The 23,265-nt window shown below is 51.0% G+C and overlaps 2 long non-coding RNA genes across 3 annotated transcripts; both read right to left on the bottom strand.

The window, feature by feature from the left end:
* Window positions 1-880: 880 nt before the first annotated feature.
* LOC138993055 (uncharacterized) lies at window positions 881-3,214 on the bottom strand. The gene is made up of 3 exons (XR_011468222.1): window positions 2,928-3,214; window positions 1,538-1,744; window positions 881-1,013 (listed from the first exon to the last, which is right to left on the bottom strand). It is a non-coding gene; the product is annotated as an uncharacterized lncRNA (long non-coding RNA).
* Window positions 3,215-10,690: 7,476 nt separating this feature from the next.
* Window positions 10,691-14,740, bottom strand: LOC138992996 (uncharacterized). Of its 2 annotated transcripts, XR_011468217.1 has the most exons (4): window positions 13,878-14,740; window positions 13,554-13,785; window positions 11,551-11,712; window positions 10,691-11,146 (listed from the first exon to the last, which is right to left on the bottom strand). It is a non-coding gene; the product is annotated as an uncharacterized lncRNA (long non-coding RNA). The 2 variants fall into 2 exon arrangements; XR_011468216.1 differs by having other exon boundaries at window positions 13,554-14,714.
* Window positions 14,741-23,265: the final 8,525 nt, after the last annotated feature.

Genomic DNA, 23,265 nt, shown 5'->3' with positions numbered 1-23,265 from the left:
GAGTCTGACACAGGGGTGGGCAAACTTTTTGACTCTAGGGTCACAATAGGTTCTTAAACTGGACTGGAGGGCCGGAACAAAAGCATGGATGGAGTGTTTGTGTGAACTAATATAAATTCAAAGTAAATATCATTACATAAAAAGGTACGGTCTTTTTTTTTTTTTTTACTTTTATTCACTTCAAACGGGCCGGATCCGGCCCACGGGCCATAGTTTGCCCACGGCTGGTCTGACATGTAGGAGGATGGAGCAGGCAGTGCCCACTCAGCCCTGTGGCTCAGGGGAGGATTTGTGGTTCTGCTGGGATGAGGGGGAGATGGGGCTCAGCCCCTGCCTGGGAAACCGGGGGGCGGGGGCGGGGGGGACCATGCGGCTTCTCATGGGCAGATCTGCTCGGTGTTTCTAGTCCACCACCAAGGACTAGCCTTTGCTGATCACTTTACAACACTTGTCACTTGGTTCGTATAGTTCCTACTTTACACAGGAAGAACTCCAGGCAAGAAGTTAACAGAAACTACAGGTAAATGCTGAGTGGCCATCCGTCAGGTGGGGGAGGAAGGGCTCACAGCCAGCACATACCAGGCAGGTGCTCGCATCCTCCAAGCAGAACTTTGGACCTTAAGACGGGTCATTCTCCTTCCTGACTTATTTCGGGTCCGCGAGTATTGAAGCATAAGAAAGAGTTCCTCCCAAAGTGAGGTCTTGTTTCTCACCGAGGGAGCAGAAAGGAATCTATAGCAGTTCCCAGACCTGGTTTTGAGCATATTTCACAATTTTGAAAAACTGGAGTTATTTTAGCCTCAGGTTAGCTGCTTTTGTTTAACTTCAGTGAGAGTGGTTTTTACCCTTCCTGCCGCATGGAGCCAGCATTGATGGAAACCAGGAGTATCAGCTATTGTTTTATTCAGATCATATGAGCTAAGCTGCTACGTACAGGAATGTTCGCTCTTGCAAAAATATGGTTGAATTCGAGCACATGCAGGTGAGGCATTTTTCCAACTCCCAGGAACTGACTGTATGAAAAGGAAAATTAGCCACTGAAACATCATTTCAAAAGTATTATGTTTCAAATTTACTTATGTCTTCTTCTAACCTTGGTAATTCAGAGGCAGAGGGGAGGATTTTCATAAATGAACTTTTAAATAAACAGCTTTATTGAGATATAATTCCCAAACCATACAATTCACCCTCTGAAAGGGTACAACTTAATGCCTTTTGATATATTGCATTATTGATTTTGAAAAATTGTGATAAAATATAAGTAACAAAACTTACTGTTTTGAGCCATTTTTATGTGTAACATTCAGTGGCCTTCATTACATTTGCAATGTTGTGCAACCATAACCACTATTTCCAAAACATTTTCATCAGCCCAATCGCAGCTCTGCACTCATGAAGCAATAACACTCCAATCCCTCCTCCTCCCGCCCCGGTAACCTCTCCGCTACTTTCTGTTTTTATGAAATTATCTATTTTAGATACTTCATGTAAATAGTCATACAGTGTGTACCCTCTTGTGTCTGCTTCATTTACTTACCGTGTTTTTAAGGCTTATTCATGTTGCAACGTGGATCAGAACTGCATTCCTTTTTGTGGCTAAATAACATTCACTGCATGTATATCCGCACTGTGCTTTCCCTTCACTGTTGATGGACACCTGGGTTGTTTCCACCTTCTGTTGTTACGAATGATGCAGCTGTGGACACGAGTCTACAAGCACCTGCTCGAGTCCTTGCTTTCAATCCTGTTGGGCATACATGTACGTGGGGGTGAGTTGCTGGACCATATGGCAGTTTTATATTTGACATAACTTTTCCACAGTGTCTGCACCATTTACACCTCCACCAGCAATGCACAAGGGTTCCGATTCCTCCACATCCTCCCAACACCCTCCTGGTAGGTGTGTGATGTGATATCTCATTGTGGTTTTGTGCCAATGAGCTTTTAAATTTTGAGCAGTGGCTGAAATTTTTGACTACCATGAATGGGAACCATTCAACTTGTCTTTCCATGATATTAAGGTTGGATTCCTTCTCTCCTTCAATTTCCCTCAGTTTTGTGCACCTTCAATCATTTTCAGTGTTTGCTACAGCTCCCCAGTCACCCCCATGTCTCCAGTGTTCTGGCTCTGGCCTTTCTTAGCAAGATCCGGGGGCTCTGGGAGACTCAGGAACAGAGAATGAGCTGTTCAGGAAGGAAGCGAACAGAGCTATGGCGACTTCAGCGCTCCACATAGGCGTTGGCTCAGAGTTCATTTCAACCGAGCATCATCTTTCAGTTGCTTGCTTAATAAAATGTCCAAACCATCGTTTTCCATGCTTCGCACGCTGGTAGCCATAGACTTGGGTCGCCCACCTCACTGCATTCGGGCTGTGGGTGAGGAACAGTGGTAAGGACTGAGCCCACGAGTCCTTAGTTTACCTGTATGTTCATTTTTAAGATCTAAACAAAATGCTAAAACTGAGTTTTACAGTGTTACCGCAGAGTGAAATGCGGGAAGCTTTTAAGTTACTTTTTGAAGTCACTTCTGCAATGTCCCTGGAACAGGTGGGCTGAGCAGGTGCTCGGTCTGGGGCCTGTTGTCCCAGTCACCCGCTCGGCAGGTCCGGAAGGAGATGCACCAGGGCACCGCGGCAGAAGGTGTTTAAAGACGGAAACTGCAGGCAAGAAGTCGGTTCTTTCCTCGACCAGGTTAAGAGTGTCTGAGGAAGCGATCACCACCGCCCCGCCCCCCCCCCCCCCCCCCGCACCAGGAAACCAGAAAATGATTGAAGAACTTCTTCCAGTGCATTTGAAGATTTCCTTAGCAAGGTCTTTCCAATGGGCTCTGAGTTTTCTATACCCAAGTTATCACCTAAACCTACATCCACTTTCTCTTTTCCCCCCAGAAATATCTCTTCTCAAAGACAAAAAATACTTCTACTCACTAGATGGAATGAGCATGTATTGAAGGTGGACTCTGCATCTCGATCTTGAACACGGAGTTCTTTGGGCCAGCCTTCAGGAATCACCGTCGTCTCAAAAAACTAGTCCCAGGTGGCCCCTGAGCCAAGGAGGTGCTGAGGCCTGCGATAATCTGTCTGCTAACCTGTTTCCCCTCCTTCCGATTGGCTAACTCCAGCCCGTGCTTCTTGCGGCTCATGTTCCTTTAAGTGGACCTGTTCCCTCCGTGAAGGTTAGGAGATGGAAGATTGTGGAAGTCAATAGGAACACCAGTGTGTTTTCTGTGTAAGATTTGCTACTCTCCCATGAGAATTCTGGCAGGCATTTTCTGTTCATTTCCATAAATCTGTTTTCTTTACCCGCCCCCTCAAAAACATCTAAGTTTCACTCAGAATGAAAACTAAACAAACTTGCCTATTGGCAAAGGAGCTGCCCATGTCAATGAGTACATATTTATGGGCCTCCTGCGGTCAGGCAGGGGCTGTGGCCCTGAGATGATAAGGTTCCTGACCTCCTCGGGGCCACACACCCCAGCCAGTCATCATGCGTGTGAGTGCTGGGGGAGGGCCCGGTGGGGCATCTATTGCCTCACTTTCTCTTTTTTGAATGGCTTCTCTAAGAGTTACTGCTTCCGGGCCGCCAGGGTCTGGGGTCTGCACTGTGCAGCAGAGAATCCTTAGAGGATTAACAGTGCACGTATGAGCAGGATAGGCGTGCTCACAGCAGAGAAATTGCATTTCAGGGTTCACTGATCTTGGGGTTCTCTATTCCTTTCACCCATCCTTCCTTCAGCTCCGGCAGCCCTTCTCCACTGTTCTGTAGGTAAACGACCAGTGTAGGGACTTAGTGCAAATCTATGGCGTTCCTGGGAGGATGTCCGCCCCTTGACCAAATCGACTCCTGCGCAGGGCTCTTGCCTCCGGTGAAGAAGCTGGTCCCTCCCTCCACACACGGTTCCTCTGGTGACATTTCCTCCACTTCTCACTGTTTTTCTAACTACACGGTCCAGCTCAGCCTGCCAGGGTGGACACAGAATTATGCAACACCCCGGGTTTATAAACACCCCGAGGGTCACTCCCTCCCCTTCCTGGCCCTGTTAACAAGGATCTTTTATGAAATCTGTGCCTGTCAATTTTATTGTCCTGTTAGATTATAAAATCTTTGTGGGCAGAGAAGGTCTCATGCCAAGTTTATGAACTAAATGGCATAGAAGCCAATTTATGTTGGAGGTCAGGAACCTTATCATCTCAGGGCCACACTAGGGCGCCAGGAGGCCGGTTTCCCTGGGAAGGAGCGCGAAGCCGCTGTCCAAGCCCCAAACATGACCTGGCAGAAGCAGCTCACTTCCTTCGTCACCAGGAAGCCACTCCTCGGTCTCCTGCGCGTCCGTGACCGCGCAGTGAACACAGCAGCACCCACAAACGCTTCAACTCCACGGCGAATGTCTAAGCTCATTGCTTTTAGTCACATGGAGCAATAAAATTACTTGTTTTAACGTATTGCCTACTAAACTTCTACTGTTGTTTAGATTCAAAATGCTTTTTTCCTTTGAAATTTTTATGGCAATTTTTTAAAAAAAATAAGTAAGGTTCCTGGAGGAACCTAAGCGCATGTGATCAGACTTCACTTAGGCATTTATTTAGCCAAAAAACGTGCAGCCACAGCTCTAAATCTTTGCAAATATTAACTCATTTATTATTTCATTGACTGTTTTCACCCTTATACGAAGCTAATAACAACACTCTTATTATTTGTATTTTATAGATGAGGAAGCCAAGGGGCTGGGAGGTGAAGGCAACTACTCTAGTTAAGAGAGGAAATCAGAGCTGGGGTTCCTTCCTGGGTAATTAGGCTCAAGGATTCATGGTCTTAGTCAGTGCCGCCTGTTTCACTCATGTATGAATTCAACCAATTACTTAACTCCTACCTCCTGTTAGGAATTGTCTTGCACTTGGGTTCCAGAGATAAAGTCTTAGTTCAGTGGTGAAGAAAGGTTTGTGAACAAATAATTGTAATGGCGGTGTCTAACCAAGAAGACACGCACAGTGGCTGTGGAGTCAGAGTGGAGACGCAGCTCAATGAAGGCTGCTCTTACCGTGGGAGGGGCAGGGGAAGGGCAGACGGAGAGCACGCCCCGCGTGTCCGAACATGGGAGCATGAAGTCAGTGTCACAGCGGCCTCTATAGCCACAACACTGGGGATGTGCTAATCTATGAATTTCTCACTACTGACAGTTGGCAGAATATAAAACACAACTGCATTTATTTCAATATTTGTGGGCATGTGTGTGTATTCTGTTGAAATGCTGGCGATGTTTGAGTAATAAAATAAACATAATTCATAAATAAAATTCACCTATCCCAAAAACAAATTTTCTGACCTTAATTTGATCAAAATAACTAATAATTTTATAATCAAAACTGCCACATACTAGTATCCTATTAGCAATAATAAACTGTGTCTAAGTATATACTCATTTTCAAAGTGTATAGATTTTGAACATATAATCATCAAATTGTAAATTAAAACAACTGAACAAAATTTAAATTATTTTTATAATTTTTCAAAAATTTATTTTTCATGAAACGTATTTGTTATATGTTAAAAATAAAATAAGACATTAATTAAACATTTTAGCCAGATAAAGCTGACATTTCTAAATTAACTTTTTGAAAATTTAAATCAGTTCATTAAATATTTTTACAAAAATAAAATGCTTCCCAATTCTTCTAGAAATCAATGTCCATGTAGTTGTTAACTGGACAGATGAGCCACACATGTTACATCTATTTATATGCAAATCTGAGTCACCGGAGTTGTTTAAAGTTGCAGAACATTCCTTAGCTCCCTGTACAGCTCTTGTGAATTCCCACTGGTTCGTGAGCAGCTGTGGAACCGTAAACTTGAGCTCAGGAGCTCAGGGACAAGAAGCTGGCCCGCCCTGGCTGCGGGAAGCATGGCTGGTCTGAGGACTCTGCGCTGCTCCCTGCCCGAGGCCTCCACACTCAGCGGGGTGTCTCCCAGGCCAGCAGCGGGGCCTGGGCCCTGGCACTGCCCTTCGGCTGCGGTGCCTCTGCGCAGGCCGTGGAGATGGAGGCCGTTTCCCTGGAGCCTGAGCTGGTTAGTCCCGAGAGCGGACGTTCAGGGTCCCATGTCTCACCCAGGGCTGAGCGCCTGCTCCTGAAAGAGGTGTCCGTCCGTCCTTTCGCACACTTGCTCTTGTTTGTGATGCCCGGGGCCCTCCACAGTGCAGGTCCGTGCTGGCGGGAGGCGTATGCCCTGTAACCGTGGCCCCAGGACGGAGGGATGCTCCAGATGAGGCGGTACGTGGCGGAGTCTTGGAGGAAGAGCAGCGTGGCGTGTCGCTGATGGCCATGCCAGGCCTGCGGCTTCTTGTGCGGCCTGTTCAGGGAGCCTCAGGCATGTCTGGAGCACAGGAGGCTCCGGCAGCGGGGGGAGGGAGCGGAGGTCTTAAGAGCCATTTGGAGTTTATCGTGAAACAAGGAGGAACCTTGCAGGGTTTCCCAGGGGAGGAAATTGTTTCTGTCACACCCTGACGTGGAGAAGGACGGGGACAGGCAGAGACACCAAGCAGGCAGCCATGATCCCAGGAAGAAGCAATGTCGGCCTGGCAAAGCTGCGGGTGCAGACGTGAGGAGCGAGGGTGGGAGGGCCTGGGGGGAGGCCCAGGTGTGGGCCGAGCACATGATGGTTGCTGAGTGAATGTTTGCCCACAGCATCTTAACGACACAGTCCCGTGCCTGTGTTTCCGTGTAAATTAATTGGAAGATACTGTTTTAACGCTTTGAATTGCAAAGGGGTGCATTCTTCACCAGGAAAGACTGATGGAGTCACCAGAGCCGTCCCGGGAAGCTGGGCTGATACTGGTGCACAGTTGTGTGTGTTCCAAGTATGCGCGGTTCTTGGCCGCCGTCTCCTGAGTCCCAGGAGCTCATCTCACAGGTGCATCAGGTCACGGGAAACTGGGTCACAGCGTGTAGGGCCCACGCGGGCGTCTTCCAGGCAGGCCGCGCCCGCAGGCCCCTGTGGGGAGACTGGATCCGCTGTGCGCAGCGGGAAACCCTTGGGGTCCTTCCTGAGTTTCCCAAATCGACGGTAACTTTACAGAATGCTCTCTCTGTTCTTTCAAGTGTCTAATCTTTTCTTTCTAAAACACAGTGAACCAGGATGACTCTTCTGTTGTGTAGCCTGGCTGGGCCCACACTCCCCGGGCTCCCCTGGTGCCCAGAGCACTGGGGACCACAGAATACGCTCCCCATGCCCACGTGGCCCCCTCTCCCACGCGGGAACTGTCTGAAGGACGAGGTGTGCGGTCTTTAGCTGCTGCTGGGACACGCCGTGTGTCCCTTCTTAGCGAATGGTGGCCACTGCCTGGGGTCAGAGTGACTGTGGCCCGTGAACAGAGCAGAAGTGAGTGCGTCCTTTCTCCGCTCAGCGCAGAAGCTCTTAGACGTGAAAGGGAAGGTTTTCTAAGGTTCCCTTTATTGAGGCCCATCGGTCTCACATGCTGTGCTGAGGGCTTGCGTGCATTAATGCATCTCATTCTCATAGCAGCCAGGTTGGGCGTGTACATCTGTATCCAATAGGAAGCAGTGGAGGCCTCAGGAGGTGAAGACTAGCCTGGGGTTACAAGGTGTGGAGGCAGCGCTGACATCCAGGAGCCGGGGCTTAAAGCTGGACCTGCCCTATCCCAAAGCCCATGCTCTTGCTGACCCTCCCGCCGTCCCGCCACCCTGCGCGCTCTGCTTTCTGGAGGGCGGACTAGTGGGGCTGGCTGGGGCTGGCTCCCCCAGGCTCATTCGCCAGCCCCACAGGCTCAGGAGGCCACGCTCCAGGGACAGAGCAGGCGATGCCCTGCCAGTTGATTTGCCTCCTGACTTTTGATATTTTGGTAAAAAATAACTTGAAATTGAGCCAACATATAGTTTTTAATTTTATTTTTATTGTCGACACTATTACAGATGTCCCATTCCCCACCCGACCCTCTGCCCTCCTCCACCCAGCCGCCCCCTTCCCTCTGGCCCTCACACACTGTTCTCTGTATCTACGGGTTATACATACATGGGGTGTCCCAGAAAGTTTTTTGATAGTTTATTTGATGTTTTTTTCTTTTCAGATTTAACCCATTAGAATTAATAATTATTCAAAGTGTGTGTACATTTTTGGGGGGCACCCTGTGTGTTCTTTGGCTAATTTTCCTTCACCTTCTTTCATGCAGCCCCCCACCCCTTCCCCTCTGACAGCTGTCAGTGTGTTCCATGTATCCGAGCCTCTGTTTCTATTTTGCTCGTTAAGCAACATATTTGAAAGACAGCCTCCTTTTTTAGGATGATTCACCCGGTGTGTATGAAGTGGTAATTCATTTAAAGTTTGAGACACAGTTACTTTGTTTTTTTTGTGTTGGGGTTGTTTTATTTTGTTAATCCTTATCCGAGGATATTTTTCCCATTGATTTTAGAGAATGGAAGGGAGGGGGAAAGAGAGAAACATCAATGTGAGAGAGACACATCATTTGGTTGCTTCCTGCATGTGCCCAGACCGGGGCTAGGGATCGAGCCTGCAACCCAGGGATGTGCCCTTGACCAGCATCTAACCCTTCGACCTTCAGTTCACAGGCTGATGCTCTCACCGCAGAGCAACTGGCCAGGGCGAGGCACCGTTGCTTTGAACCTGAGCCACCATGACCCTCTACTGCGTTACGAACCAAGGTGTGTCTGTGTCCCCCCAGCAGGAAACGCTAGAGCGAAGATGTAAAGCTTAATGAGCACCTAGGGTTGGAGTCCTCACGCCCACGCGTTTCTCCTCATACCCCTTTTCCTGCTTATGCACCTGCTCGTTCAGCGTAAACTCTGTACAAGCTCAAATGTCTCAGGTTGCGATCCCTGCACCTCACCGTGGCCCTCGGGTCCTGCCCTGGGCTGTGGCGCCTGAGGCCTCCAGCACGCGCCCGCCCGGGAGAGGGAGGAAGGCGTTTGCTCTTCGGGACCGAGCAGGCCAAGTAAGCCACGTGCACCTGGCCCTGCAGCAAGACCACCCGGGCTATTTGTGGGGAATTATATTCAAACACGTAATGCCGAGTTCCATCAATCAATTGATGCAGAGTTGTTCAATGAATAACATGTTATATATTATGTGTCATGTTATATGTCAATTATATCTCAATAAAACTGGGGAAAAACAAAGAGTTTAGCACTGTAAATAGCAAATTTCAAGTGTTGAAAGAATAGTGCATAGAAGGTTTAATCTTAGTAATTAGATTGGTTTAATTTTTACATTTGATGAAAATGTACTAATGGACTGAAGGGGTGGGGAGGGGCGGGAGGAAGATTTCTTCCCTTACCTGGGAAAAGGAATTTCAGAGGCCAAATAGCAGCGAAAACCTTTTCAAGGTAAATTGCTGATCTGACCCTAAGGAGACCCGCCCTTAAACTGTGTGCCACAACTTTCTCTCTTCCTTCCCAATAAATAAAATTACTGCAAAAAATTAAAACAAAAGAGGCATGGAGAGTGCTAACAGATTCGCCTTTATGATTAGTCTTTTTACGTTTTATTTCATATTTCCATCACCATTCATCCCCTCCGTGTCCTCTTCCACGCCCCCCTTGCACTCCCCACACCATGAGTTCTCTTTCTTTTGTTTTTGTTTTTGTTGCTCAATCCCTCCACCACCCCCTTTCCCTCCACCCCCTTCCCCCAAGCTGTCTGCCTGCTCCCCATCTATGAGCCTGTCTCTGTTTTGCTCGGCAGTTCAGCTCACCATTATTATTATTATTATTATTATTATTATTATTATTGTAATGAAGGAGCCTATCTCACTGTGCACTATGCTAGGGGGGGGAGTGGGTGGGGAGTGGGTGACTGGGGAGCGGGCGGGGAGCGGGTGGGGGCTAGAAATGAGTGAAGGCCAAGGGGCGTTTTCCATGAGTGAAGGTGGCGCTCGCCTCCTACCGCCCTGCCCTCCTTGTGGTGCTGCTGAGGCGGGCGATGCTCCTTTCCGGTGCAGAGGCGGGTGAGGAGCAGGCTTCCAGGAGGGCTGGCAGCCCCACAGGAGGCGCTGGGCACTGGGTCACAGCCGGCGCCTCCCCGTGGGTCCTTCTCTTCACTCAGAGGCGATGCTCCCCGACGTCGCCCAGCCCTCCCGGCGGCCACCCTTGTCTCCGTCCACCGAGCTCCTCCCGGGTTTGGGCCCTGGCACTGGCCTCTCCTCTGGTCGCTCTGCATTCAGCCTTTGCACGGGCCGCAGCCCTGCCCGCCGCCCTCCCGCCTCCCCGTGTATCCGTCTGTCTGTCTTGTTCCTTCCGTGGCGCTCCTCGGTGGGAGGTTAATCTGTTTACTTGCTGAATGCCTGTAGCGTCTCTAAAACAACACCTCCATGGTGATAGGCCTGGACTATTTCTTTAAATAAATTTTCACTTGATTTATAATGTGCCTGGAAAACAGTGGTGCCCAGTAAACACTTGTGGAGAGAATCATTAGTCATTATTTTTTTGTATTTAGGTGTTTTTTTATTGTTGAAAGTCTTACAGATATCCCCTTTGTTTGTTTTTTCTTCCCATGGACCCCTTCCACCCGTACCCGCCCTCCGGGGCCTTCACCACCCGATGGTCTGTGCATATGTGCACATAAGCTCCCCAGTCACCCACTCCCCTGCCCACTCCCCACCCACTCCCCCACCCACTCCCCCACCCACTCCCCCACCCGCTCCCCCACCCACTCCCCCACCCGCCTTCCCTCTGAGACTCCTCAGTCCACTCCACGCTTCCATGTCTCTGGATCTATTTTGTTCATCAGTTTATTTCGTTCATTAGATTCCACATCTGAGTGAGATCATGTGATACTTGTCTTTCTTGATTAGTCTTTTTTAATTCGATGATTGTACTTTTAGGCAAAATGCTCCCAGGCCTGCGGCGGCCCAACGCCCGGACCTGAACTCGGACGCGTGCACTGGTGTTGGGCACGTGAATGAGATTTGCTGGCGGTGAACTCAGGCTTGTCTTTGGGACACAGGACAAGCTTCCCGCTCAGTTCCAGTTCCGGGCGGAATGCGGTGGCACCTGCACCTGCCGGCACTGTGGGCGGAGCCGGGACCGGGGCTTGGCAAGTTGGACCTCCGCTCCTGCAGCCTGGCCGCCTGTTCGACATGAATTCTAAAACTCCACCACTCGGCGGCTTTTATCTTCACCTGTAATTAAAGAGAGACTTTCAACCTTGTATTTCCTGTGTTGGAATTTCTTATTTTTATTTTGAAGGCAATTTTTTAAATCCACTAATGCAGCGGTTCTCAGCCTGGGGGTTGCTTAAGACCATCCTGCATATCAGATATTTACATTACGATTCATAACAGTACAACATTACAGTTATGAAGTAGCAACGAAAATAATTTTATGGTTGGGTCACAACATGAGGAACTGTATTTAAAGGACCAGAAGGTTGAGAACCACTGCTCTAATGAGTATTTTTTATTAACAACCAAGTCAGCCCAGGGGCATCCTCAGTTTCCGATGGTGTCATGCTTTTGAAAACATTACATTTTATGTCTACCTAGGGGCTCTTGGGCTTGTTGGAATTACTGTTTTGAAGACACACCGACAGACTGGGAACCGCGGCGGTGAACTGCTGAGCTCGTGGTCAGGACCCTCTCCTGCCGGGTGAGTTGGTCACGCAGCATTCTTGCATGTGCTTTTCACACTGCCCAAGGTACTATTTGTATCTTCTCTCCTGTGGCTGTCGGGGGAACTGGTGATCCCTCTATAACAGATGACATGGTTATGCACTATTTTCATCTAAAAAAATAGCCTAATACTTTGTAAACCACAGAACACTGCATGTAAATGATCAACCTTAGCCTCCGCTGCCCTCAAAAATGGTTTGATTTTAACTCTCAGGTAAATACATGATTTAATAAAATAAAATAGTTCACATGATTGCATGTGGCCAGAAATTCAAACAGTTGCATAACAGAAATCTGCTTGCCACAGATTAAACCGAATCCTTTGTGTAACTCTGAAAGGAGATACATTCTCCAGCGTAAATATGAGGGGAGGGAAGGCCGCCCACATCCGTCACCTCGACATACCATCTTTCAAGCAACGCTTTTGGGGTCCACCTCCCTAAAAGTTGTTGGAGGGTTTAAGAAAGGTTTCTGCTTGACTCCCTAGTAATTGTGTTTGCTCTCAAACTCTTTCATCAAAGACTAGACTTGTAAAACGCATTTGTAACTGAAGATGATTTCTTAGGCCAGCATTTCCTAATGTCTAGTGTGTAGATGGCCTGTCTCGGACTCACATGTGTGTGAATTAAAGGTCACATATGTGTCTCATCGATCCTTCATGTTTGTGAAAGCAACTTAGCCAATGTGGACGGCGGGCAAGGACCGAGCTCCTTTTGTACGTGTTGGCACCTTTAGGCGAGTCTGGGCCCCCACGCACCACCTCGGCGTCTGATCCCACAGGCAGCTTTCAGTGAAGGCCTTGCGTTTGACCAGCTGCCCCACACGGATCTTTGCTTTTAGCAAACAGGTGCAAGCTCGTCCTGGGGCTTGTCTGTGGCAGGAAGGCCACGGGCACCTGGCGGGAAGGACTCCCTCCAAGCTGCCTTCCATGACCTCAGGGCTGGTGACCGTGAGCGGGCCCCAGGGCCTAGACAGACATGCTCCGTGACGGCACTCACAGGCTGGCCTTGTCCACTCACAGGTCTTGTTCAAGAGCAAACTCTCCTAGTCAGGCACCACTCTTGTTGCCACTAATTTAATGAGTATACATTGTTTCTCACGTCCTCTATAGTCAATTACATACCTTCCTGTGTTAATTTAGAGGCAAATTGCTACCCGGCCACCTCTGACGGCGGAGGTCCTGTTAGGACCTATTAAGCATTCCAGTTATGTGTCAGGCTATACGAACATTTATGCTGAAGGGACGTATAAATGCAGCACCTATTGTAGCACAACCTCTGCAGGGAGGCCTGGGAACCTGCATCTTGGCAAACACTCCGGGTGATATGCTGGGAGCACATCTGGGCACTTTTACAAATGTTGCGTAGACCTTGAATGCCACCCTCTCACAGGCCTCCTTCAGGCAAACACGGACTGTTCGCTGCCACTTCAAAAAGCACTTACTGCTTTACCAAATTCATCTTTCCCCATAACATTCTTACGTCCTTGGATGCTTTTACGAGCACAACTGCAGAGAAGAAATTCCTGTTTGCATTTGTTTTTGTGATGCCTTCACTGTTTTGCGATGTACTGTGCATGTGCGGACTCACTCTGCGGGGCTGGAGCGTGCCGTCAGGCCAGGATGCTCAGAGGCAGCCCGAGGGCCACCTTCCCCCAGGAGTGGCCTTCACAGTCCGGTCCTGGCAGGTCTGTCAAGGAGAAGCGGCCGGAGCACTAACTGACCGGCGTTGGCAGCGGGCCCGCCTTCATGGGAAGAGCCCCAGACCCCTCGCGGGGATGAAGCCGTGTCCACTGAAACCCCCTGTCTCTAAACTCTTTGCTCACCAGCTGTTTCCAGCGTTGGCATTAGCTTTCTCTGTCTGCCCTGTTCTATGAGTAGCTATTTCTTTACCATGAACTGAGCTGTAAGAACACTCACCTTGAAGAGTTTTTATGAAGATGAGAGATGACGGCGAAGAGCAGCTGTCCAGGTAGAGAGTGCTGTTGTTTTTACTGAACATACTGGGAACAACGGGATGTGCGTGGCCCGGGGTCACGTCGGCGGGAGGGTGTTGAGGAGGACTCGGCTGTCGGAGCTCCCAGAACTTGGCGGGTGAAGTAGTTGCCTAATCAGCCTGGAGCCCTGGTGCAGCGAGCCTCCGGGGCCCTTTCTAGGAAGCGGTGAGAAGTGAGTGTGACTTTAGGGCCTTCGTTTGGGAGCAGCCCATCGACTGGGGCCTCTGCTCTCTGTCCTTTTACTCACGTGGCCTTATCGGTGGCTTTAAGAAGTCGCAGGACAGGTATTGGCATTCCTTTTTTTTATCCTCACTTGAGGAGTGAGGATATTTTTTCCATTGATTTTTTTTTCAGAGAGAGGGAAAGGGAGGGAGGGGGAGAGAGAGAAAAACATCCATGTGAGAGAGACACATCGATTGGTTGCCTCCTGCACACGTCTGTCTGGGGCCGGGGATCAAGACTGCAACCGAAGTTCGAACCCACGACCCTCCAGTGTGCTGGCCGACACGCTAACCACCGAGCCACGCCCACCAGGACTCAGCGTCCCTATTTCTACAAGAGAGAGAGGCTCTCACAGACAAAGACCGAAGTCTCTTGCCCACGGTCAGGGGCAAGTTAGAACGTCAGGTCTTCAAACAGCACCAAGCGTTCTTCCCACCGCAGCAATTATACCATCAAACTAACAGGGTTACTCGGCACCACTCCTTCCTTCATTCCTACAAGAGTTCAGGGACCTGGGGAGCTGTTACCCCCAACAGCCATTGTTGTCTCCCACCCTGTCGACACAGACAGGGCTGCCTTTGTCCATGGGGTCCAGGTGTGCTGTGGGCATCACTCTCCTGAATGGGCGGGCGCTGTGTCTGCAAGGCCAGCCAGTCCAGCCACGGGCATCACACCCACCAGCATTGGTTTCGCTGTGGAGAAACCAACAAGACATGATTGAAACTCATTTCAGGTGTAGCCGGTGAACATGTATGTCCACCCATCCCCAGGGGTGAAGGATCAGAGCCCAGGACGGAACGTAGTAAATCTTCCTTCCCCCTTAGATTGATTGTGGGAAGTACGAGCTGCCTGCAGACAAGCTGTGCGCACAGCCCTCCGAGGTAGGCGGGCTGGCGGTGAGTGTGAGGACTCAGATCTCTGACCGAGAGCGAGGGCGGCTTCTCGAGGACCCTGCGGGGGCTCCTTGGGCAACGGCTCTCCCCTGTGAGTGGGTTGTGAGTGGAGTGCCGAGCGCAAGCCTCCTGACCAGGTCCCCTTACACCCAGTTCATCGGGCGGGTGGGGTTTCCCAACAGGCAGCCCTGGGGCATTGCAGTAATATTCCCAGACCGGCACTACTCCCCTCACGCGGCCTTTCGCTGCTGGGAAAGTTCCATGTACCCTCTGTGCGCTGCCCCAGCCTGACCAGGGAGGGGGTGCTGGCAGGTGCCCGGGTTTCCATTGTCGCCAGGCGGCCGGAACAGGCTGGTGAGGAAGGGCTCCAGGAAAAACACCCCCTGGCCCATGTCAACAATGCATTTCAAGTGGAGCCGTGGAGCCGAGCGCCCAGCCAGCGCTGGGGGGGAAGGGCTGAGCTCCCCAGAACAAAGGGGCTGCTTTTGTGCGGGACCTGCCGGGGGAGGAGCATTCCGGGCAGAGTCCTGATCCTCCCGTTGGTCACTCCTGGGGTGCTGCTGGTCCCAGGCCCAGCTCTGCACAGAGGGGCCTTTGTGCCCGGCTGGCTCCCGCGCAGACCCCGGAGCTGGAGGCTCTGCGGGTGGCGCTTGCCACTGGCACCGGGGCCCTCCGCTTTTCTGCCTTGATTTTGTTTTCTTGTGAAGATTGTGTTTGGACTGCCGATGTTACACAGAGCGCCAGTGTTTGCTGCCGAACCCGATACTCAGCAAGGCCCGGCTGGCTCCTTCCTGGAGCGGCCACCCCTCGGCCGGGGCGGACGGCCCGTGTTCTGGTTACTATACTATTTTTAAAAGAATTGTTTTTAAGTTAAGTAAGAGGAGGTGAATAAAACTTGGCTTAAGGATTTGAGACCTTAAAACATGAAGCCGTGGGGAGGGAGAAAGGCGTCTCTGGCAGCCGCTGGCGGCAAAGCTGGGAGAACAGAGACGGGTCCTTTATTGGATGGTGAGCAGCAGAGCTGTGACTGGATGACATGCTTCCTGCATGACAGAGCATGACTGACATCCACTCAGAAACAGCCGGGCAGAGTAAGCCCACAGCAACAGCGCTGACCTTTCGGGCTGTGGGCCTGGCACCGCCGAGGGTAACCCTAGATCACCGAGTTCTCATGTGGATGTCGCCGAGACTGACGGGGCAGGTGTCCTGCCTAAAGCGACTGATTTATGAGCAACTATATTCAGTCTCCTTCCTGCCTCTGGAACCTGAGCTTGACCATCCAGGCCTTTCCCTTACTCTGCAGAGCCTACGGGGGGTGGGGGGGACCGATATGGAGCTTGTCACTTGCCAGGCTGCTGTGGAACCAATGCAGCGATCGATGGCCGATGGCACACCGTGCAGATGCCCAGCCCGCTGTTGAGCCAGGAGGTTGGAACGCGGCCCTGACAGGGAGCTCGTGTCCACAGGGAGCTTCGTGGGCACAGCTCAGCCCCTTCATCACAACGGGAGCAAGGGCAGACCCTTCCGCCGCAGCGACGGCTGCAGGAATGGACAGTGGCTCTACCTGTGACACAATTGCTCACACGGAGCCACTGAAGTCCCAGCCTGCCTTCTGAGCCCCCCGGGACCCTGGAGGAGAAAGTGTGCGGGGCAGGGTGGGGGGGGGGGGGCGGTGCGGAGGGAATGGGTTGCTGTGACCATGGCTTCCAGGGGTACACCTGGGCAGGCCCCGGGTGTGGGAGGGGCTTGCGGAGCCCCGCCTCCCGCAGACCTCAGCAGGGAGAGTGCTAAAGCCAGTGCAGGTGCAGGGACACCTGTGGGCCTGACTTTGCTGGAAATTGACCTGTCCCTGGTGCCAGCTGGAATGGCACAGCCACACCTGTGTGCCGGGTCGGTGCAGCCGATGCCATCTGGCAGCTTTGCTCTCTGGCCCTCGCCCAGTCTTAAACCCCCCCACCCCCAACTCTGGCCTTGCCTTTGACTTGGGGTCGACCTTCCAGCACAGCAGGCCCCTGCCCGCCAGCCCAGCCAGCTTCTAGTCCAGCTCCTCTCGTCCCTCCTGCTCTGTGACCTGACACTGACCATCAGTGGAGTCCAGGCCCAGATGACTTGGGCTGGAGGCTGAGAGTTCGCTGGGGAAGGACAGTGTGTGGGTCCCAAGCAGGAGGGGGAGGGCAGAGCCCACTCCTCAGGGCCACACTGTGAGGAACATGTCCAACTGGAACGAGAAACAGCGAAACGAGGAGGACAGGAGCGTTCACTGTGACCAACCAAGGACACAGGATGAGGTGGGATGCATGTGCCGGGGCTGCGTCTGAGCTTGGAGTTCTCCATATTGTGAAAAGGCGTTTACGGTGTTTTCATTAGTAACTTCAGTTTTTAAGGGGTGATATGGTCATGGTGTTCTAAATGGAAAGGAATGAAAAGCTACCGAATAAACACCTCTCCCTCCCGCCTCCATCCCAGGGGACCACCCCACCCTCCCCCCTTCATACTCTCCTAGATGTAATTGATGACAATAAATGCAGGCGGGCTCTCGTTTTAAAAGTACAAATCCTGTAAATGCTCTTTGGCCCTTATCTTTTCCCCTTAGCAAGGTGAAATGTGGCTGCAGCACTACATAAAGAAGGTGTTCTGGGGGACTTCATGAGATTCTTCCATATGGATTGCCACTCATTAGTGAGCCGGCCCCACAGCGACCTTAGATACTTCCAGTCGTTATGAACAATGCTGGGTTAGTGGCCTGTATCACTGGGCACTGAGAGAAGGCGTACTGGGTGAAGGAGGGATGATGACATCGGAACCTTATACAGGTCGGTCTCTGTTCTTTTCAATGTCCTCTCACCCACGTGTTACTAGATTCTAATCGGGACCTGTGCATGGACGGGAACGCTGGCATGTGCACTGAGTCTTTCTCTCATTTGGTGTAATTCCCAGGAGAGCACGGGGACTGACTGTAATGAAGAGATTGAGGCTGAACTACTCTGTCACTTGTCTGAAGCCACACTGCAGCGTGCTTGCATCGGTGTTTGATCCCCAGAGGCCAGGGCCCTTCCCACCACTTTCAAGCGTGTTAAGATTAGAAACACGTTTCATGTGCCTGGCGTGTGGCTCAGCTAGTTGAGTGCCATCCCATGCACCAGAGGTCACAGGTTCACGGGCTCGGTCCCCGGTAGGGGGAGTGCAGAAGGCAGCTGATGGATGGTTCTCTCTCCCTCTCCCTTCCTCTTTCTCTAAAATCAATACAAACATATTTTTTTAAAACACCACACAATTTTATCACCGAATGTCAGCAAGAAGAGAAGACCAGAAAGAATGAAGTCCACCACAGAGGGCGTGGGTGTCGGGAGAAGCTCTGTGACCGAGAGGACCTGGCCCGCATTTACCCACCGGACCCTCGGTCGGCACAGGCGGAAGCAGAGATGTTAGCTCCCTGAGCCCCGGCGTCCCTGTGTGTGAAACAGTTAATAAAATCAACCTTACAAAGTTGTAAGGATGACTAAGGACATAGTAGTATATAAAGTGCCTGGTGAAAAGGAGGAACTCACTAAATGCTCATTTTCTTATAATAACACAGGAGATCAGGTAGATGGAAATACTTTATAAGCAAATTGCTCTGTGAATGCAAGGTACTCTCATAATTATTTTCTTACGTTTCCAATATTTAATCACTATTTTTGTGTTCATTTTAGTAGATGCAGTTAGTACATTCACTTTAGTGTTAAAGTTCTAACCATTACCTTGGGAAATTAAAATTTAAAAGTTAATTTAACTGAAGTAAGTATCAACACTTCTTAAAAGTGCTTTTCTCTTTCTATTTACTTTTAAAGCCGAGTGTCCTCTGCCTGAACAAGGAGCAGGACCTCCCTGGGGTCAGCAAGGTGCGCCCGGGACAGGAGGGGCTGCGTTCAGGGCAGGACGAGGTAAGGCACGTGAAGAACGCTGCGCTCTTCTCTGCACTGGAGGGAAGGAAAAGCACCCTCCCGCTCTGAAAAGCTTTGTGATCTAAACGTCACTCACAAAGGGGACCATAAGGGATTCCCGACCGTCTGCCCCTGCGGCGACCTGTGCTTCCGAAGGCAGGCGTGTGCAGCCGGCGGCGGGGCCGGGAGAGGCCTGTCACGCAACACGTCATATTTTTGAGGCGAATAGTATGAACAGTCATGCCCAGTGGAATAAACCAGGACTAGAAAGAGATTTGCACCTGCTCAGGTTTTGCTGACAACTGAGTTCAGGTCAACGCAGTGAGGTTTTGGCAGGAAAACTTTTGGTTTTTATGAAGTTTTGGATTTCAAGTTGGGAGCGAGGCACAGGGGTCCTGCATGTCCATTTCCTGTGTGGCAGGAAGACAGGCAGATCTGGACTCAGGCAGTGACCTGGGGGAAGTCCTTGACCTCCATCAGCCTGTGCATGTTCCTCGGAAAGAACGAAGCCCATCCACGGAGAGCGTGGTCCAGGAGGGGCTCATGACCAGAGAGGGCCTGGCCCGCAGGACTCCCCTGCTGGCAGCGCGGTGGGGAGGTGCTGAGAGCCCATCCATCCTTGCTGCTTGACACAGTTGCTGCAGGAAAGAAACATCTGCACAGCATATGTTTCAAGGGACCTGGCGTATATAGCATATTGTTCTTAATATGTTTGCTCTCCTTAGCTCCATGTGTTTTAACCAAGGTCACCTCTCCGAGAAAGGTTGTTTCCCCAGGTAGGGATTTTTCCCTGAAGTTAGGGAGGGAATAAAACCTCTTAACTAAATGCCAGGCGGGTAGTTAATCACTTTAACTACAAACAATCACCCTTAAGCTACATAATCTTTACTCCCTGGAATGGAGATAAGAAACGCCCTAACCTTTGCAATAGAAATTGATAGGATTAAAATCAACTGGTATAAATACAGATGTAATAAGACAACAGAAGACAGAACCTAGATACAGAACCTAGAGACAGGACTTGGCTGGAGATCAGAGACACAACCTAGAGACAGGACTTGGCTGGAGATCCTACACAGAACCTAGAAACAGAACCAGCGAGAGAACCTGGCTGAAGAACCTGGAGACAGAACCTAGGGACAGAACCTAGAGACAGAACCTAGGGAGAGAACATGGCAAAAGATCCTGGACAGAACCTGGCTACAGAACTTGGCTGGAGAACCTAGACAGAACATGGCAGGAGAACCTAGCGAGAGAATATGGCTACAGAATCTGACGGGAGAACCTTGCTATGCTGATCAACTGAAGGCTGTCTCCGTGTCATTCCTTCCTCGCCGACTCCGTCCACACCTTTGGGGACCTCTGGACCTGCTGAGGTTGGATCCCAACAAGGAGGGGCGGTGGGGAGGGAGAGCGTGCTTCCCCGCTGCTACCTGCTGGGCACTGGTGACTGAGAACTGCTGCCACTGTTCTCGGGGAGAGGCCTCAAAGGAAACTGCGTGAAGTGTGTCTTTTAGTGAAGAATTTGGAGGGAGCAGGAGGAAGAGGCGGGCGCTGGCGTGGGAGCCCAGGAGGGTCCTGGGATTAAACTTACCGAAGCTCCCAACGCCTTGGCCATGAAGCCTCGAGGAGTCACTGCGCCTGGAGGCCAAAGGGGCAGTCGTGTCCCCATCAGGAACTGGACCCAGGAGCTTGCTGCCTGTACTCCAGCCCCAGGGCCACCTCCGGCTGTGGAGTGACTCTGAGAGCGACCATATTCCTTCCCGTGGCAATCAGTGTTGACTGCGGAATAATCATAGTTCTGTGGACACATTCCAGAAACATCCAGACACACGCTGTCTTCTCGGTATTGTAGTTGCTTGGGGACTTAAGTAAACAGCAAGCAAATCTCTAAGAATTGCGGTCAGTTCTCCTAAGGCGTAAGGAGCAGGCCGGGCCCTTCCCACTGGGCAGACCAGATGCCACCCTGTGCAGAGCAGATGGGGAGGGGCAGGCCGGCGAGGGCCGCGGCGAGGGGCAGGAGTGGGGTTGGTCTGGGACACGCATGCAGACCTCAGTGCCGTCCCTCAGAAGGCCTTCCTGACCTCACTTCACCCCACTCCCCTCGCCAGGCAGGTCATACCCACTACCCTGATTTATTTCTCCAGTGCTCTTCTCACCAGCTAAAGTTACCTGTCTATTTCTGCTCTTGCTAACCGCAGCCTCCCCTGCAGCAGGAGAGCTGCCCGGAGCCCTGAGCACTTTGTGCCCGTCGGTGGGTTTCTAACATCCGTTGTAAGAATAAAGGAAGAGGCTGTGCAACGGCCCTGAGGTCAAAAAGAGCCTGGTGCATTCTGGGAAAGGAATCAGGCCTTTGGGTTTGGCCCCCAGGGAATGCTGGCTGCTGGAATCCAAGTCCTCCTGGAGCCCCATCACATGACTTTCTTGGCTAATGGGACATCAGCAAGGAACACCCTCACAGGCTGGATCAGTGCACGTCCAGCACACAGACGAGCCGTGTGAGAAGCCCGGCCTCCTTCAAAGGAAAGCCCACTCGGAGAGCCAGCTGTTCTCCCAGAGGCCCCGATGACCCCCCCCCCCCCCCCACCTCCAACCACCACCACCACCACCACATTTTGGTGAAATACACAGCGTGAGTGAGTCCAGGAAACACCAGGAGAACAACCTCTCGCCCCACCCCACTCCGCAGTGGCAGAAAGGGAGGCCATTTGTCAGGGTTAGTGTCTGTTTCTCTTCGTCTGTGCGAGAACCCAGTGGGAGCTGCTTGCAAAGGCACCTCACAGCTTATCGACAACTCAGTGGGGGTCACGTGGGCACATGTGACCTCTGGGCACGGACCCCCCTTCTCTCCCTGCAGCGCCCAGGTTCTGAGAACAAGTCCTCAGCTGGCTGGGACGCCTTCGCTCGCCCACATTCGACACGCCGAAGCTGAGACCGGGTTCCTGGGAGGAACCGGAGAGTGAGTACTGATCCTGTTTCCTGGATCATGTTTCCTGGTCACAGCATCTGGTTAAAAAAAGAACTTAAAAAACAAAACAAGAAATAAAGATACAAAAGAACAGTTTAAACCCTGTTAAGTCCTTGTCAGCCTGTCTTTGGGGACAAATTTCACAGCCCTCCTCTGTAAATCCTTCCCGAAAGTTTAAAAAATACAAGATTTTGAATTATTTTATCTCTTTGAGCCCTATTTGCTTGAATAGTCACTAACTTCATATCTTAAATAGGAAATCAAGTCAACCAGGTTTTATTTATCGATGAAATGCCAGCATTCCCTGAGACACTACTGACATTTTCTTGTCAACCTACAGGGTGAAAAAATTAAACATCAACATTCGTCTGGGAACTCAACATAAAGCTTTTCGAGCATGAAAGCAGGAGCTGGGGAAGTGCACACGTCCCGTTCCAGACGCAGCCCTTCCTCCTGGCCCATCAGCACCCGCCCCCACCCCCAGGCCGCCCTCTGCACTGGCGCCTCCCTCCTTCTGGGGGGGGGGGGGGTGGCACTCGGGACGTCCTCGGAAGAGCTCCTTTCATGAAACCTGCATATCAAACCACCAGCATATCTCACAGTTTCTTCCGGCAAAATACATCTGACACTCATCTACTTACTCAGTTTCACAGCCATACCCTCGTCCACCTTTGCTTCTCTTTCCTGGAACCACCAGTTTTGGAGAAATCACACTTTTGGAGAAAATGTTGGTCATGCAAGAGGTAATCTATCTCTCCAGGAAATGCACCCTCTCCTATCAAAACCAATACAGAATCCCCCAGAAACAGAGCTGGGCCTTGGGGGCAGGTGAGGTGTCGCCCTGGGAGTGGGTACCAACAGCAGCTCTGAGGCTGGAGCCCCTGGAAGCTGAGTTCAGACTCAGACTCCTACGGGACCGAGCTGGCTCATGGGAGGTGATGGCCACTAGCTACAGGTCCCTCTGAAGGGAAGGTGGTCCAACTCAGAACTCAGGACTCCCACAAATAATGCTCAAATCAGAGAGCACCAGTTACCCAAGAAGACAGCACCATGTGCTCAGATTCACAAAAGGAATCCATAGGGGAAGTGAGAGAGAACACGGGTAAAGCACTGGCGCGATGCCTGAAGCACAGTGGGCCTCGCGCGTGGTCTCTACGTCTACCCAGGTCTGCTCGGTGGGCCTGGTTGGTGTTCTGCGGCACGTCCCGCCACTCACAGTTTAAGGGTCAGGTCCCCCTTGTTGGGTTTTACTACAGCTGAGAGAAACTCCAGTTTTTTAACAGTTAATTTTAAAACTAACCTTTGTCCACACCTTTCCAGGCTTTGGAAGTGCCCTGTGCAGTAAATATCTCTGTCCATGCCGGTGGTGAATGCTGCAAGCACTCTGTGTGCTGATCATTTACGAAATGCAGACATACGTACTTTCAAGGCATACCTGTCTGTGACAATGTCTCCCTTTCAGTAAAAAATCATATCCTTACTATTTCTGCAAAAGGGTTGGTGCTGAGCGGCTTGCTCTCTCTCTGAGTGGCCTGCTTGCAGATGAACTCAGGATAATTTTCTCCTCATGCTTCCTTATTGCTTTCCTGTTTGGACAGTCTATCCATTGCTGTAAGTGGGGTGTTAAAG

This window comes from Myotis yumanensis, unplaced genomic scaffold, assembly GCF_028538775.1.
Source record: "Myotis yumanensis isolate MYYU_CA2020_CCGP unplaced genomic scaffold, mMyoYum1.0.hap1 SCAF_15, whole genome shotgun sequence".
NCBI classification, from domain to species: Eukaryota; Metazoa; Chordata; class Mammalia; order Chiroptera; family Vespertilionidae; genus Myotis; species Myotis yumanensis.
The sequence above is the reverse complement of the archived record's forward strand: the minus strand, read 5'-3'. Positions and strand labels throughout refer to the sequence as shown.